Source organism: Paramisgurnus dabryanus, chromosome 17, assembly GCF_030506205.2.
Source record: "Paramisgurnus dabryanus chromosome 17, PD_genome_1.1, whole genome shotgun sequence".
In the NCBI taxonomy this organism is placed as follows: domain Eukaryota; kingdom Metazoa; phylum Chordata; class Actinopteri; order Cypriniformes; family Cobitidae; genus Paramisgurnus; species Paramisgurnus dabryanus.
The window spans coordinates 1361129-1380524 of record NC_133353.1 but is presented as its reverse complement, the minus strand read 5'-3'; the positions used below and the strand labels follow the sequence as shown (position 1 = coordinate 1380524).

The 19396-nt window shown below is 35.6% G+C and overlaps 1 long non-coding RNA gene across 1 annotated transcript; it reads left to right on the top strand.

Moving 5' to 3' along the window:
- The first annotated feature begins 217 nt into the window (after positions 1–217).
- On the top strand, positions 218–8544 carry LOC135733371 (uncharacterized). Its single transcript, XR_010526944.2, has 4 exons — positions 218–459; positions 668–938; positions 1204–1524; positions 4697–8544. It is a non-coding gene; the product is annotated as an uncharacterized lncRNA (long non-coding RNA).
- The last annotated feature ends 10852 nt before the right edge of the window (positions 8545–19396 follow it).

Genomic DNA, 19396 nt, shown 5'->3' with positions numbered 1-19396 from the left:
TACAGTGAAACAAATCTGCAACACCCAAATCATGTCTCTACACTCGCAGGTCAACGGCAAAAGAGTTTGATCTACGATTGTGTGGTTGAGGTTTTCTAAACAATGTTGAATTGTAGTGCATATTAATATCTGATTCTCCATCTACGGCTTCGTAACAGTTGGAGCGATGCACACCGCAACCCCTCTTTCTCACTTCTCTAAAAAGCTTCATCGAAAATTTCAGTGCCGACGCTACATCCTCCTACTCTAAACTGAGAAGTGAAAGATTACCGTGTGTGGTTCATTAAGGATGTTTTATTTTGTCTGCTATTTATTTCCCCCATCTATTGTCTCCCCACCCTCTCAGCGAAAGTCTCGGTGGAGCCGCAGCCCGGGCGCTCAGCGGCGAAGAGATAAACGCAGAAAACGAACTGGAAGAAAACAGACACGGGCTACCAGTCCACGGCCAAAGAGAGATGAGTACGATTAAATCAAGCTTAATTCTATTTTGATAATTGTCTGCGTTCGTGGCCGCGTTTTGCCGTGGGGATGTTGTGACTTGTGTACGAGACTGACAATGAAGTCGGCGACAACAGCTGCTCGGTGCCGGCTAGCTCGTGTACCTTGCCGCTCAAGTCTTGTCAGTCACATTTTCCCTAATTAACTAACATCTGCTTTCCATTTTCAGTTACACTGCATCGCCAGCTTGCCTCATCTGAATCCCTGACTCCTGACCTCCCCTGAGGAAGGTGCTCACTGTCAGAAGAACCCCCAGCATCCTACCGCCACAGAAAGGTGATTCCTTTAAAGCGGCAGAAACGGATGAGGGAGCGAGGGGGCTGCGCGAGGCGGGCAGACGGGGAGGGGAGCTGTCGCTTGTGTCAGGTTAACCTCAGAGACGCATTCGGAGCTCAGCATCTGGGAGATGGAGGGGACGCACGTCTATCCATTTGGTGCAAGTGAGTTCTTGCATTAAGCATTCGCCTATGGCTTTCATCAGCTTTTCTTTCTTATTATTTTTTCATCCTTTTTTCCATTGAATTTTTCCTTTATTTCCATGATTCCTTTCTTTAATTTCTTCTTCTTTTCTTTCCCATTTCCTCTTGTATTTTCATTAATCAATTAAATTGCATTTAAATTGCATTTAAAAGTATTTTTTCTTTCTTCCTTTCTCTCTCTCTCTTTTCGTTCTTTCTCTTTTTTTCTGTCTTTCTTTCTTTTTAGCCCCCCTCCCTCCCCAACAATAAAAAAAGGCTACAATGCCAAAATTTGTGCACTGTCAGTCCCACGGGCTGCGTTTATTCCCAGATTTATGTTAATAGCACTGCTGTATTAAGTTTTAGACAGAGAGGGAGGAAGAGAGAGAGAGAGAGAGCAATGCATGCAGAAAGGAAGATGCTACTGATGCTTCTGCAACACATGTGTTAAGTCACTTCACACACCACAATAACACCTGAACTTGCAGCAGCTGGCACTGTTAAACATACACTCGCTCAGTCCTACCATGGCAGCAACAGATAGCAACAAAAGTCCTAAATCTTTAAGGTAACCGATTATGATGTCTTAAAAAAATGTAATAGTTTATTCATTTTTTTTGTTACATATCTGTATTAATATTTGCTCATTTTTATAATTTTTTGTTACAGCAGTTTGCACAAATAATAAAGTTAGAAAAGCTCAGAAAAATAAATGCTATTGTCAGGCGTAACTTGTTAACCGCCGTGTGTGGGCCTGCGCTAAATGATCATTATAATTTTTTAAGTCCTGAATTTCTTTATATTTATTTATTTATTTATTTTCTATTGTTTTTTACTCTATTCAAACCTCACGATTCGGCTAGCAACAGAATGAATCTCCTAGGTTTAGAAAAAAAGTGGTAAATGATTACATTAAAAAAAAAATTAACAGATGGGCCTGCCTAAAAAAATATGATTTTCTACAAATGATTGCATTCTCTCCCCTTTGGTGTGAAAAGTAGACTCAAGAACACTTTTAAATAATTTGTTCAATTTGTTCCACAGCCAAAGAAAAGCGGCTTGGTGGAAATTCAGATTCATTAAAACTTAATTAATATGCATCATTATGTAAATGAGGTTGCAGTTAATGAGTTCTTAAAAGAAGCCTTCCTTAATTAGTTCACTTTTTAATGGCATCATCATTTATCTTTTTTCTTTGAAGCCGAGTGACGCGGGGAACTAGCCGTTCCCGAAAGTGCTCAAATTTTCCATTTTTTAATTATTCTGATTTCCTTAATTTTTATATGATTAAGAATGCATTTAGGGAAGTAAATAAATGAGGAAAACTTAGACCTTTTTTTCAGACTCACTTATTTCCATTAAAACAGAGAGTCTCTGTAGATGGAGTATTTAAAAAGTTAAAGGGAAAACATCTTCTTACAAAACAATCAAGGCTGTCTCACAATTACCTCCTCGGCTTCGGCGACAATATAGCTTCGTTTCCACTAAATCTGAGCAGCCTCTTAATTGCTCTCTCCAGTTGGTCTGCAGTATATATTACACACTTCTCGACTATCTGTGAAGCCTGAGATTCATATTGAAAATAAGAATGTCACCGTGGTCATTTTCTCCCATTTATACATTTATTTAATTACTTGTTTTGTGTGTGTAATAATTCACGTTAGATGTACTTAGATGTGAAGATGTGTTAATGGATCAAATTAGTATAATGCATCTAAATGCATCTAAATGTGCTTAATATATTATTTAGAAAAGTAAAAATCTTTTATATTTTAAACATGGAATAAAAAAATGTGTTTAAATTATCCGTAAAACAGTGGCAGCCAGGTGAAGTGGATATCATTTTACTTCACGTACGCGAAAAGTTATGTGTAATAAAACCCTGCAGTAAAATGTGTCATGTGAAAATAAAGCTGTCGTGAATTGTGCCATCATACTGTATACGTTCACGCTCACAGGCATGATAACTGCATAAACTGTATGATTTGAAGGTTTGCGTGTGTGTGTGTGTCTCTAAGTAGAAGGGGTGATGTGTGAGGTGTGTGGAAGGAGGAAAAACTGTGTTTTATGTTCTCGTTCACTAACCATCACTCTGTTCCTAATTGATAACCACTGGCATTTGATCAGGCAGCCTTCAAACAAGAAATCTATCTTTGTATTTTGTATAAGAACACCATCTGTTGTTGCACAGATCTACATTCATTAAATTTAATTTCTCAACCCAGGAATAAGATTTTAATTGTCCACTGTTACAGAGGAGGTCTCCCATCATCCCTATTCGGGGGGTTGTTTGAAAACAGGTTTTTTTTATTGGTGGTAGGCGTTATTTGATATAACGGTAATACTTGACTGACAATTTTAACAAAAAAGTAACATTTAGAAATCTTAAGATATCCAAAAATATATATAAATAAGTGCAGATAACTAAGATCTATATAGAGTATACATATTTGTCTGGTGAAAAAGCACTCTTTTACAAGTGATATAGCTAACACAGTTTTTTAATTGCATATGTATTTCAAAGCATCTCTCTGCAAGAAAGGAAATGACAAATTAGTGTATTTGGACACATTTCTCGCAGGTTGTTATTGGACGTTTCGAGCAGTAAATGGTTTGGCATTTGGTGTTTTGTGGGGAGAGACAGTGGGCATGTGTTAACTACACACAGGACACTCGAGCGAAAAGCAGACGCCCACCGAATCCTTCAATCTGTCATTTCCTCTCGCGCCTCCAAAACAAGATGAAAATAAAACCTGCACAAAACAGTCTTATTACTCTTTCAAATAATACAATTCATAGATACTGTACGTTCACCGGTTGCTCACCTTTACTGGGAAGCATTTTGCTGTAAGCATATAGTTGGTCTAATTTATTGATTTATTCACAATTAATGTTTAATTACAAGTCTATGATCTCTGAAAATTACAAAAAACTGCAAGAACAAATTTATTGTTTCATTCACAATGAATTTTTAGCTATGAGTCTATGATCTCTGAAAAAACTGCAAGGGGTTTTAATTTTAAATCAGTAAAAAAAATTTTGTTTCCGGGTCGGTACCCTAGGTTCTAGGTATACTAAACATAATACAACGTGGTACCTTTTTGTGGACATTACTGTACCTTAAGGATCTATTGTGTACTGTTAAAGGTATAGTTAAGGTATACAAAACTGATCCTTAATGTACACAATAGGTCTTTAGGGTATAATATTGTACCCCAAAAGTTACAACATTTCAATGTGTTACTGTATATACCCATGAGGGTACAAAAATGTATCTTTGAGGATTTTGGACCTTTTTTAGGCTACCTTTTTATCTGACAGTGTACTATGCTTATGTACAGTACAGTATTTATTGCTTAATGTGCATTCGTGTTGTTGCAGATTGTTTATTATTTTAATGCTTTAAAATAAAACACCTTTTTAACAATTAGAACATTACCGTAAAATGTTACAGCATAAAACTGTATTCTTAATTATACTTTTTTTACTTTCTTTTTCTCCTACTTTTGGCATTTGAGTATCACAATTTGCAAAATTGCAATAACTAATACTGTAATGAACACTAATACAAATGATTTGCAACTAAAATAAAATCAATAAAATGTACAATGTACATTAAAAGTTTGAATTTTAATCTACTTTATACAGTCACGAGAAGAGCTTTCCTTTTGCTAAATTCCCTGTAAACAAACCCATAATTATGGTTTATATTAATTTGTATTTTTTTTGTGTTGTGGCAGGTGTAACAGCTGTTGGTCATTAGGTGAACCATGAAGGAAAAAAATACCAATGATGTTTTTTCCTACATAAGTGAGACACTGTGTGACCTGTATAAGAAACTGCTGTTGCAACTGAATAAATCCTAAATAGAGGCTTTTTGACGCATAGTCGCCCCAGGTTTGATTGCCATCACATGAATCTTCAGGGGTTTTTGTGAGACACAGATCTGTGCTGCCTGATACAAGCATTTTGCATTAACAGTTAACTATGCATGAATGTGGAACCCTTGTGGTTTCCGAGACCACTATGAATAAAGGATGCCTTGCAAAATAAAGCTTAATAGAGTCACAATAATAAAGCTGAGAGTTTTAGTAGTGAACTCTGAATGTAGAGACGGATTTGACGTCATGAGTGAGATACATTGGGGTTGTGTACAGATGTTTGATCACAGTTCTCAGAATCAGTTAGCGCTTCCTGTCGGATTTCTTGAATATAAGATATTTACCTACAATGACTGGAGCCGGCAAGATTTCAGTCAGTCAAGTAATTATTAATCATGACATTGAATACGTGTGAAAAGCTACATTTCTGAAATAATGAAATATGAATCGTTTATGAAATAACATTTTTGATTTATGAGATACATTCCAGTTGCACTCCTAAACACTTTTTAGTGTGAAATGAACTTTTACACTATATATAAACAAAAACAAATGCTGAATGAAGTTAAAACAACTTTGTTTTGCTAGTCAATTTTACCGTTTTGACCTGTGATAAGTTGACATAACTTTAAAAAACAAGTTGAAATTGTTTAATTGGTAACACAAAAATATATGTTGATTTTACAAAAATGCTGCATTTTTTCAGTGTACATGAGTCGGTTATTTTATCGACTGTTTTATAAACATACTGAGTAGTTTTTAGAAACTAAATAAATGTTTAACCCATAAACCATGAATCCATTGATGATAAGCAAGCACACTGTAAAAAAAATCTGTTGCCGGTAACTTACTGTAGATTTAAATTTATGTTATTTACTGGCAACATTTTGTTCAAAGTTAAATGAACTAAAACATTTCCAAGTCTATACAGAGTAAAACTAAAATAACAGCATTAAGCAAAGCATTCTGGGAAACAAAATTTGAAGCAAAAAAAAAAAAAAACAGAAAAAGGTTGATGATGATTTCTGGTTCCCATAATGCTTTGCATGAGGCTGGTATTGTATAGTTTTATTCTGTAAAGATAAAGACTTGTTAATATTGAATATTTATTTAACTTTGAACAAACTCTTGCCAGTAAATAACATAAATTTAAATTTACAGTAAGTTACCGTCAACCAGCTGCAAGCACTGTAATTTCTATGGAATTTTTTTACCCATTGACTTCCGTAGTATTTGTTTTTCATAGAAGTCAGTTGGTAACTCAACTGTCTACTTACCTTCATTTATCAAAATATCTCCATTTGGGGTCCAACAGAATAAAGAATTCATAAAGCTTAAAAAAAAAACATTAGGGTGAGTAAATAATAACAGAATTTTTATTTTTGGGTAAACTATTCCTTTAAATTAAAACCAGTTAGGAAATGATTTTATCTATAAAGCAACTTATAAACTATGGATAATTCAACATTTTGCCTTAAGAATCAAATTGCATTAACAGTTAAAACTTTTTTCCATAAAATTTATGAAATACACTGTGATTTTTTTAAACTGTTTCTATATATGCTGTATAGTTAAGGAAGTGATAATAATGTACAAAACAAAACAGGCGAACGTGTATTTGCATACATTCAAATGATTGATATTCAAATGATCTTTACAATAAAAAGAAATCTTTCAAACTTACAATTATCATAGTGCTTTATTTATAGAATCTGCTCTCAAAGAAAACAATCTAATTTAGTTTAAAGCGAATCCACACGTGATGAATTATTTAAAGCAACTGGGATCGGAATGCCATCAAATCGCAGAAAACAAAGCTTTGCCCCTTGCTGAAAAATTTCTGTTTGAGAAACAGAGAAAGAGATGTTTAATGCTAAACAAAGAGCGAGAAAGGGTGTAAGAGAGAGAGAGAGAGAGAGAGAGAGAGAGGGGGGAGAGAGAGATCTCAAACTGCTTATGCAAAAATAATTGGTAACCTCCATGTAGTGTTCTGCACTATTATTCAAATCTCGCCTTTGTTGGCCCTGTTTACAGGATGTTAACTGGTGCATTTTCACCCCAGAGTGGACCCCTATTTTTCTCTCTGTACGGTCTATTCTCACAGCCGTTTGATTTACAATTACCAAATGTACAGTTTATTTCTGGCTTTATTTGTTGTTTTGATTCTTATGCGGGCCTATCAAAGTTATTCAGAGTTATTGAACTCTTTTTTCAAGACACTAAAACATTAAATAAATGTTAAATGAATTCAAATCATTGTCTCATTGCAATATTAATCCATTATATGCACACCATTCCACTTTATTTCGGATCACATGTGAAAAAATGACCTAGTTTATTTATGTATGTTCAGGTATTTATATATATCTCCGCATGTTGCCGTGATGTCGTATGTACTGTATCTGTGTCACTGCCAGGCACCAGAGCAAGATAAGAATCACTGTCAGTCGGTAAGCAGGTAGCGCACGCAAAAAACAAGCTATAAATACCGAATGTGGTGTAGCAGGTAAAGTTTGGCGCTGTTTTCGCCCACTCTTCCCCAGCTGGAAGCAGGGTAAGAAAAGGGGGGTGGCGACGGGAAGTTCCTGCCATCCAGCGCTCTGAACCTGCGGGTTTATGCCGGGCTGAGCGCAGGTGGGCGCACCTCCACTCTCGCACAGCGTCGGAGAGGTTTTTGGGGGAGGGGGTACAGGGTGCGAGCCAGCCCAGACAGGCAGGGCCGCTCAGGCAGGAAACAGCAGAGGAAACCACGGGGCAGGCAGCGGAGTTTGAAGACTACGCGAACACACAAACACACACTTCTCGGGGAAACGGCGCCTCAGAAGTCACATCAGGCTGTCTGACAACAGTGTCCCAATTAGGATGCCCCATAAACAAGGGGAAGTTGTGCCTCCCTTGGGACAAACCTCAGCCCCACTTCCATTCCTTCCCAGCGCCATTCAAACATGCCAAAGATTGTGAGATGCCACTGTATATCAAGCACTTTAAAGTGCCAAAGCCATTTTTGATAGCATGAGGTGTCACTTAGAGAAGTATGGTTCCTTTCTGAATGCGGGCTGCCTGGAGAGGTCGGGAAAACTTTGCTTTGGGCTTTTAACAGAGACGTTTCTATACCTGCAGCTTAAACCCGGCCAATTATCACTGCTTACTCCGTGATCTTTAAAGCCAGGTGAGAAGGTAGAATTCATTGTGTGAACTTTGATAATGGATCTTTGCGGTAAGACACTGGATTTGAATGCCGATTGTAAGATGCTGCACAAACATTTGAAGACGTTGTGAATATTGATATGTACCTATAGCTCAATATAAATTCATGCACACCTAGAATGGCATTTCTATAACTAAGGAACGTCTTTGATTTAAAAAAGTGTGGTGGAATAGCTTTTCATTCCCTCACATTCCTTACACTTTAGGTTTTTGGTTGTAAATACACATTTTAGTATTACAGCTTTATCTTTAAAATATTTTGCATAGTCTATAAAGTTTGCAATAGTTAATCTCACTGCAAGTGTGACCAATAAAATCTTGAATCTCCTGAATCTTATTTATACAGTATGATCAGAGTAAAACTCTTGCGGACTTTATTTTATTTGTTCATTTGTGTTGCTGTTTAAAGATGTCTACCCTTTACATGTTCAAAAATAAAGGTGGTTCACAGCGATGCCAGAAGAACGATTTTTGGTTCTTAAAAGAGCCCATTTCTTTCATATGCTTTTATAATCTAAAAAAACCTTTTTTCACTACAAATAATCTTTGTAAAATGGACTTTAAAGGTTCTATATGGAACCATACTGCCAAAAGTGGTTCCTCTATGCAGGGTTTTTCCTACCCAGTCTCACAAAGTTTTGTGATATAGTCACGTATTTAAAAATAAAAAAATTTGTGATATTATCACGAATTTCCATGTTTTTTCGTGATCGTATAACAAATTCCTGTTTTCGTGTGATTATCACGTATTGGTGTCACTTTATACATTGGTTTATACTATTTTTTGCTGATTGATTTTTTTTAATGTCGCCTGCCGTTGGGGTTAGAGTTGGGTTTGGGTAGGGATGTCATTTTATGTAAATCTAACCAGTGGCGGCGTTTCACGAAAACCTAGGGTATGGCAAAAATTCTTCGTACAAGAAGGCCATTCAAATAACGAATCTATGAAACCACATTATATCTATATGTGTACATACTGCACCAACCTGTATAAAATCATACTATGATTGCACGGATGTACACTTACTGACAACAATACGGAAGCAATACAAATGAAAAACAAAAATAGAAATCATGGTTGTTTGAAATGCTTTTCAAATGTTGTCATTCTTAATTATACGTGCAACTCCAGCAACAGATAAACTAAAACAAGATAATATCAAAACATACTGTAACATCCCTTCACAAATCTTGTCATGACAGCCGCCAATAAACACTTATAAAAACACAATAAAGACTTTTAATGATGTGATAGAGCACAGTTAACCCAGCCAACCAACTTAGTCTAAAACACTAAATAAAACTCTTAGTAAAACAGGGCTAAATGCAAAAACAAGTCTTACCTTTTGTAGTCGTGCAGTTTTTATTCCACAAGTCGCCATATTCAAAAACGCGCGCAAATAATTAATACAATTCACTTCGACTGCGCTACAATTTCCCAGTGTAAGAGAACATGTTTATTTATCCACAGAGAACAAATCATTTTACTTCTGGAATAATGTATGCAATATGCATTGCGCGAGTGTGGGGGAGAACCGTGAGTCTGTTTGAATGTTAAAACAAAAAAAAGGAGTTTACTTGCGAAAATAAAGATGATAACAACAGCGGTCATCATGAAACCTCCTGCACAATTAAAGCTGCGCTGCAAGAACGACAGGTTGATGACATCAAAGTACCGCGAGGGTGAGGCGAGAATTCATCGGAAGAGTTTGCTTTCAAACAGCTCTCGCGGCACCTTGATGTTATCCACATGTCGGTTCCTGTATTATAGCATGAAGTCGAGCACACGGGTAAATTATCCATATTAGTGATGTACCAATGTTCAGATATGTTCTACTGAAAATATTTAACATTATTTTTAATGAGCTTCATTATAGCCTGTTGATTTCTGGTGTTTTGTCTGAATGCTAGGGTATGGCAACTGCCATACCCTGCCATACGCAAACGCCGCCCCTGAATCTAACCCTAAACCGAAGCGACAATGGTAAGAAAATAGGACAAAACAGTTGAGTAACCAATATGTGATAATCACACGAAAACAGGAATTCGTTATACGATCATGAAAAAACGCGGAAATTCGTGATAATATCACGAAAAAGAATAAAAAAAAAAAAACGCTACTACTGTATATAACAAAATTTTGTGAAACTGGGCTGGTTTTTCACACGGATGTGTGCAACCCCCTGGTGGTTGGTGGGAGTATTGCAGGGGGTTCATAAGTTGATGAATAAAAATTGTATTAATTACAATTAAATAAAAATTAATAAGTAATAGCTAAAAACTGCTTACTAAAAAGTAAATATATTTTATTTGTTTATTCTGCATGCCATCTAACCATTACACACTACAATATATCAGAAAACTGAGAACTCATGCAAAATGGAAAGATACGATTTATTTGCCAATAAAAGAAAATGACCAGATAAATGTCCAAATAATAACTATGTAAAATACTACTAATAACTTTAAAACGGATTAAAAATAAATGTTTTGAAAGTTAAACATGCAAATGTCGCATTAAATATTTACTTAATATCAGGGGGTACTTTAGGTAAATAATTTAGGTCAAGGGGGTTCAAAAACCTCTGCTTTATAGCATTAGGAAGCACCTTTATTTTTAAAAGTGTATGTATAAAACCCAGTCTTTTTATCAGCAAATCAATTATTTATATAATTTCTTATTTTTTTGCACACATTTTTTTGAAAAATGTAAAAATAGATTTCGATCACAATTCACAACAGCTAATGTTATTAAACACAAAGTGAGATTGTGTGTGATTCAGAAAATGCCTTTTTTTATGCCTGTTGATGCACACTGTAAGAAAACTGTTTGCCAGTAACTTACTGTAGATTTAAATTTATGTTATTTACTGGCAACAGTTATAGGAACATTAAATGAACATTAAACACTGACAAGTCCTTGTCTTTACAGAATAAAAAAAACAGAATGAGGCTGTTTTTGTAGTTTTATTTTGTAAAGGTTAATGTGTAATGTTTATTTACCTTTGAACAAACTGTTGCCAGTAAATAGCACAATTTACAGTAAGTTACTGGCAAACAGCTGCCTGTAATAAATACTGTAATTTCTACATAAATTTTGAACAGTGCTTATACATCATTGGACATTGCTAGTAAACAAATAAAATTGGTGAAAGTGAAGGGTGTCTTTTAAGAGAGCTTATTTCCTTTAAGTCGACAGGGCCGAATGTGTCTGCTTTGTTGAGGTCCTGTCTGTCTTCTTCACAGAAACTCTACATCCGTGTGCTTAACGCATTTCTAATGAGTTGCTGTTGTTTCTCAGGAACGCACTGGAGATCAGTCATCTCCAGTGAGGAAGATCACATTTACATGGGTAACCCATGCATCACTCTGATGCGCCAGACACCTTCTCTTGCAAAATGAAGAAACGACTTGTTATAATTCACAAAGAAAGATTAACACACTTTTGCTGATGTCATAAAAGTGTGCCATGTTTGGTTGCTTTTGCGAAGGAGCGAAGCAAAGATCAAATTTACCCGAAGCCTCAATAGTTGCACTCAAAGATCTGTGCTAAAGTAAGACTGATTATACTGTCTTGGAAATATTTGTGTGTAAGCAAAAGAGCAACAATCATGCATCAACAGAGAAAAAAATACAAGATATGAAATACAAGCTGTCTATACTGAATAATAAAGACACAAGATACCAAAACTCATATGACCAGCACAAAAACTCCAATTGAACTCCTATATGAGTCTATCGAATGCATCTCTCACACCACAGTGAATTGTAAACTTTTGTGCATCCTCGAGAGGTGAAAATATGAGATGATGAAGGTTCGCGCCGACTGAACGTGACTGTTTAAAGGGGCTGGTGAGACCGAATGCTGTTCAGTCAGTCGGTATAAGTCTATCGAGCCTCAGCGAGAAAATACAGCCTCCTCTGTTAGGTCTCCAGTGAAGTATCTAAGAGTAAGAAAATTAAAACAAGACTCTGATCTGTGATCACACTGCAAGTGTGAATTTTAAATTAATCTTAATTTAACAAGCCTCGGTGCAATCGTATGCAAGAATGTATAATACAGAGGGGCTAATTGAATATTTTCTCAAGCGTCAATATGTTACTATTTCACTTATTAATTTAATATTCATACCAGCGAACAGTGCATATTATGGTAGGGTCATAAAGGCTCATTCTTTAATAGTGACTTACACTCCTTTTTAGTTAGTTAAAAGCTAATCATAAACTTACATGCAGGTTTTTTAATATGTGAAATATGCTACTAGACTTATTACATTTTTGGGAATTATTAAATCTTCATCCTTTCTACGGTAATTGCACATTGTAAACCCGGACAAGTTGAATTTACTTAAATTTTTAAGTTAAAATGAACTAAAATAACAGTACATTTAACTTAAAATGTCTAGTAATTCCAATATAATTTAGCAAGTTCATTAAACTTGATGTTATAATTTTTGAAATAATTTGTCATTTTATTTGCTCTGTCCAACATCTCCACTTAGTTAACAGAGTTCAAAGATTTTCTATTTTTAATTAGTTTATAATAACATTACTTTTAGTGTTATAAATTGTATTTTAACAAAAATGTTAAGTCAGTCGTTGAATAAACTTGATTCTCCACGTAAAACACACACAAAACTGCGTTTTTGGAAAAGCATTGTCACACTGTAAAAAAATTAGCTGTAATTATGCAGCTGGTTGCCAGTAACTTACTGTAGAAGATAAAGACTGAAAATGTTTTATGTGCATTTAAATTTAAAACAAACTGTTGCCAGGAAATAACATAAATGTAAAATCTACAGTAAGTTACTGCCAACCAGCTGCCAGTAAAACTGTAATTTCTTCAGAAATGTTTTACAGTGCAGTATTGTGGAGGGAACTAAAATAAAAGGTGCTGAACAGGGTTCATGTAAGTAAAAACTGATCACTTGAACGGTGACTTCACAAAATTATCATTTACAACAAAACAACATTATAAATAAATAGCTTAAACCTTTTTGACACATTATTATATAAATATTTAAGTTATTAAAGTTCTTATCAGTTTTTATTCTGTAAAAAAGCATAAGTAATCAAATATTCAGGCACAAAGGATTATGGGTATTCCATAAAACATACTGATAATTTTAAGTTAATTTCACTTGAATGATTTAGATTTATGAATTTTATATACGCCTAACAGTTAAATGAACTAAGAATGTTTTAATACACCAATACACAAAATATAAAGTGATGTTTATGTAATTGTTTAAGTTAAGACAATATCTGGGTTAACAGTGCAGAAAATTGTCAAAATCTGGGCAGTATCCAGAAGAACGGTCCTAACATGTACCATCTACACTGTAAAAAGGTTGGTTCAACTTAAAACGTATTTTTTTTTTTTTTGTTGAATTAACTCAAAATTTTGAGGCAACCAGGTAACTTACTATTTTAAGCTGAACTAACAAATATTTTTTACAGCGGTACACTGAAAAAATGATTCATTCAATTTACTAATTTTTTTAAGGTAAGTGGCCGCAATCAATTTATTTAAAAAAAAATAGAAAAACAAAACAAAAAAACTTTTATTTAAATGTAGCTTAAATTGATTGCAACCACTTACCTTAAAAAAATGAGTAAATTGAATGAATAATTTTTTTCAGTGTATATACAGTACATCACGTACCAATATGCACCTTTGAGGTACTAATATGACCTCTTCAGGTGCAAAAGTGTACTTTTTGAAAGGGTAGTGCCCCAGTGATAGCTGGGGACCATGCTTATGACCATTTTATCAGACAGTGTAAAAAGGCTGCCATGCCCAACTTGCCTAAACTTACATAAACACTCTAAAAATGCCGGGTTATTTTCAACGGGACAAACCCAACCCGCTGTGTTGTAATTTAAACTATGCTGGGTTGTTTTAACCCATTGCTTGGTCAAATATAGACATTTTCTGCAAGTTTGTCCAATTTTGTCCCAACGCTGGGTTGAAAATAACTCAGCATTTTCAAGTGTACAGTATGTTTGCCAGTGTTTAAGACATTTACTGAACAATCTCCAAAAAAAATATGTACCATCCTCATTAAGATTCAAAACTCATACAGTACCGAATATACACAAATGAGGCCAGCGACCTTTAAAATGAGCTATTGATACGCTCAGTTTGAAGCAGTGAAACCTGGCTCTCCACGCAGTCCACACTGACACGCACCTCTAATTTGATTGGCATGTTCTATTTATTATCACGCAACAAGATCTCCGCCGCTATTTGTTTTCAGGGTACCCAATAAAAACCCAGCTAGGGTGATTTTAGTGTGATGTCATTGGTGCAAGCTGAATTTACACAAAGTGGTTTGCTCTGTTTAAATGAATAGAGCTCCACAGTTACAATCTGAAGGTTTGAATTTCAATTTTAAACCTTTCTTTTTCCTGTCAGATAATTTGGTTGATCCAAGTGGCAAATGCAGGGTGGCATAATGCAACACAGCTCCAGAGAGGAGAAGCACAGATATCGTCCAGTCTGGTCCCTCCTCTGCCTCTCTGCTCCGCTGCTTGGGAATCATTAAAGGCGTTTATGGCTCTGTGGAAGACTTTGATTCAAACTGATCTAGGTCTGGAGTTTGTCTGTCAGTGTGTGACAAATGCTGAAATAAAAAACAAATAATCTGGCAGCCAACGGAAGAGACGCTGTGAGGTCAGATATATCAGCACTGAGATCTCTACTTTTCACATTTTCATGTATAATTAAGACAGTGAGATGCATTAGGTGGGCGATCATTGAATTATACAGCACGGTTGTGTCCGAAGTGTAGTTAAAGAGACAAAGGGCCATTTTAGGGGTACATGTGAAAGAGACTTCGTTTGGAGTGTTTAGCCAGCATGCCCTTAATACGAGCAACTGGAATTATTGCCAGTACAAATGTGTATCTTTTAGGAAACGTGGAGGAACTGCACTTGATATCAACAACATTAGCAGGATAGCTTATTGCATTTTAATCAACTTTCATGGATTGAATTTTAGAAACGTAATTCTGCCCTCCACTGGCACAAAAAAAGGTGCACACAGAAAATAAGGCAGTTCTGGTCTAAATGATACTCCTGTAGATAGTAAGTGAATGTGAGAGGAAGAGACACAGAGAGAGAGAGAGAGAGAGAGAGAGAGAGAGAGAGAGAGAGAGAGAGAGAGAGAGAGAGAGAGAGAGAGAGAGAGAGAGAGAAAACATAAATAGAACAAGAGCAAGTATGTGATGCCAGTAAGTAAAAATGTCTTACAAAAATCTCATGCATGGGAAGTTTTTTTAAAGGGTTAGTTTACCCCAAAATTTTACCCCTGTCGTTCTAAACCATCAAGTCCTACAAATGTCTTCAAATTTCATTTTTAGATATTTTTAATGAAAACTGGTAAGGCCTGTGACATCCCATAGACTGCAGTTTAATTTTCACAATGAAGCCCTAGGAAAGAATGAAAGACATCGCCAAAAAGGTCCATGTGCCATCAGTCGTTCAATAATAATATTACGATGCGAAGAGAAAAGAACACTTTTGTGCACAAAGAAAAAAAAATAACGATTGTATTCAACAATTTGTTCTCCTCCATGGTTGTTCAGAGTGCGTTCACAAGCAGACTACAGCGCATGCACCGCGACCTGTTGACTTAACCTTCTGACGTAGTTGACAATTTTTTTTCCCTTTTTTAATTAAGCCATTATGCATATATTGTAAACAATACTTAAACATATATTATAAATGCACAAATTACTTGCCAGCGTATTCTGTGTCTGTTTGCTTTTAACCCTTTAAGGGTTTTTTCTCTTTTGCTAAAGAGACAAGATTGAGTTCAATTACTTTTTAAGTATTAATTGAGGAAATAAAATTGAGACTAAGATTTTTAAAATGTGGAATGAGTTAAGATTGAAATCTCTTGATATGAGCGCCTGCCATTTTGGTATCCTTTGCAAATCGGAGCACAATTTGAGCCATTGGTGAGATATGAAAGCTTAGAGGGGAGACACTTGTCATTTTTGGGTCTGTTAGACGGGACAAAAATCTCTTTTGTGACTTGTGTTTCTATAAACTGCTCTGTACATTGTTTTGTAATCAGTTTTTCCCTTTACATTTACATAATAAAGTGATTATTTTATTATAAAATAAATGAAAATGCAATCTCTTAGTTCATGTTATTTTCAGCATTTACTAAAACATTTTTAAAATCAAAAGACAACATTAGTTAATGCACTATGAACTAACGTGAACTATTGTATTTGGTATAAACTATCTTTAAAGGAAAAAAACAAAATTTTTTAATATTTTATTATGTTCTTACCTCAACTTCGACAAATTAATATGGCTATCTTTATTCAATGCATGCACTTAATCTTTGTACAGTGCATTGTGCATGTGTTAGCATTTAGCCTAGCCCTATTCATTCCTAAAGATCCAAACCGGGATGAATTTAGAAGCTGCCAAACACTTCCATGTTTTCCCTATTTAAAGACTGTTTCGTGAGTAGTTACACGAGTAAGTATGGTGGCACAAAATAAAACGTTGCAATTTTATAATTGGATAAAAATGAGAACTATATTGTATGGCGGAAGAGCACTTAGTTTGCCGCACTTTGACCTCAGGCGCAGTAATATTGATGGAAGTTTAAGCGAGAGGGGGAGTAGTCAGGAGTAATGATGTTACTGCGCACCGAGGTTGAAGTGCTGCAAACTAAGTGTTTATCTGCCACACAATATAGTTCTCATTTTTATCTGCTTACAAAATCGTTTTATTTTGTGCCACCATAGTTACTCGTGTAACTACTCATGTAACAGTCTTTAAATAGGGAAAACATGGAAGGGTTTGGTGGCTTCTAATTCATCCCTGTTTGGATCCTAAGGAATGAATGGGGCTAGGCTAAATACTAATACATTCACGGCGCCCTGTACAAAGATGGAGTGCACGCATTGAAAAAAAGGTATGTATTAATTTGTCAAAGTTAAGGTAAGAACATATTAAAATATTGAAAAAATGTGGTGTTTTCCTTTAATTTAGATTAATACATGCTGATAAACTATATTGCTCATTGTTAGTTCATGTAAGCTAATGCATTAACTGATTTTAACAAATACAACCTTATTGTAAAGTTTTACCGTGTAGTTTATATTTCAACACAAAGCAACTTGAACTTGATAACTATCGTTAACCTTTCAAATGCGAACTTATAATTTTCCCTACCACATTTTAAAAATCCCCTTCTTTTCATTTTAAACAAGCATACAGCATTATCCTGTCCTGCTTCGAGATGAAACAAAAGCCTTATACCTCTCATGAGGTGACACAGCCTCTCCCAGGAGGCGTCAACAGTGCCCATGTCACCCGGGGTGTTGCCAGGAGCGACGGGACTGGTGCTCAGAGAGCAAGGGGGATCTAGCACAAACAATCACTCCGTCTTTCACCCCCACCTCCTGATGCTCTTTGAGCATCTTCAAATGCTTCTCCTCCTTTAAGTGCCTCGCCGCTCCAGGTGCTAAAAAGCCACATGTTAATCCAGACCGGTCTGATAGGCAAATGTGTCTATGAGCCAAAGCATGAATAATAATAAGGATCGTCTACAGAGACGTATCAACTACGATGAAGTACACGCCGCAAAATGCTGCAGATTGAATATAACTGGTAAAAAAGCATGCACGGTGACATTACTTAAATAAAACTTTTAACAAGAACGGTTACATCAAAACAAAACATCTCGGATTCATTCTACCAGATGTGTAATTTTACTTCTCCCACTGTGAAGAAAAGGGAAAGTGTTTATTGGAAGTCCAGCAAAAAGCAAAAATCATTGGTGTGCGTGCCAAAAATGTTTTGGTAATTACATGTAGGAGCAGCTTTTCTGACCGCTGTGCGGTTCCAACAAAGACACCTGCATTTCCAGCTGAAAGAGCAAATCAGAAAGCATTCGTCATTTTGGTACCAATGTTCCTACTGAGGGAATCTCTTAGTGCTAGCCAAGTCCCCCCCCCACAAAAAAAAAACATCTGACAGGGTCTTGAGTCTCTTCAGTTGTGTGTGTAAGCATGTGTGTGGCAGAGCAGCAGAACTGTAGCTATGAGCACGACTCATTTCGAAAAAGTTGTAATGTGTTCCTGAAACCCTAGGAAGTGCTCATTAATTTGGCCAATACGCTCTGTGTGACAGTTCTTGTCGTGCTGGGAAAGAAAAGAAGACAAAAAATTCAGTAGGTCGTCAGGAGAGGCCTAATTTACCTTCCGAAAGAGACAAGACCCTCCTTTTGCCATAAAGGGCAGAGTACTCAACACGGGCAGCTCTCATCACAGACGCTGTGCAAATTTTGGGCTTGTGTCTAACATGGTTGTACACCAAAGCTTAGCTCACTAATGCACTAATAATTTACATCTGACATGTGGGAGCACATTGTGCACGGCAAAAATAAAATGTTTGTAGTCAAGTGCAGAAAGAAGAGAAAATAACATTACAGATTACAGATTAGATTGCATATTAGAAAATATTATTATATAAATGAAATAATTGACTTTATTAATTGTAATACATGTATATATCACCTAATTGTGTCAGCATGAAATGAATTTTTTATCACTAGTTTTAACAAACAAACTATATAAACATTTGTGAGAACCCGTTGTTAGACATTGCTTTACATTAATATTTATATGTATACATTTGGAAGACGCTTTAATATTAACGAATTATAGCATGGTATTTTTTCACACACATTTAACTCATCACTAGTCAAGAAAAAAAATCAAAATTGACTTGCAAAGAGTTGGTTGGTTTTTTACAGTAAGTGCAAGGTATCACTTTTTTTTTTATCATCGAACCCACAACTTGCATTACTAACACAATGCTCCCTTAACATTGACATGTCTTAAAGGCGGGGTGCTTGATCTCTGAAAGCCAATGTTGATATTTGAAATCACCTAAACAAACACACCCCTACCAAAATAGAATCTGGACCTCCTTTTGACAGACCCGCCCCACACATACACAGGCAACGTTTTTTGTTCCCGTTTCCCTTTTCCAAAGTGTTTTTCAAAAATCATGCACCCCGCCTTTAAACCGCCTAAAATAAACATATGGGAATACAAGGTTCTTGTGTCAGAGGAAATAATTGTAACACCTTATAATAAAGCATTTTATTTATGTTTGTAATACATTTTTAAAATGTAATTAGGTTGTATTTGTTAACATAAGTTAATGTATTATGCTTTAGCCCACATGAGTTAAAGGATTAGTCCATTTTCTTGAAAATAATTCAAGTAATTTACTCACAACCATGTCATCCAAAATGTTGATGTCTTTCTTTGTTCAGTCGAGAAGAAATTATGTTTTTAAAACATTTCAGGATTT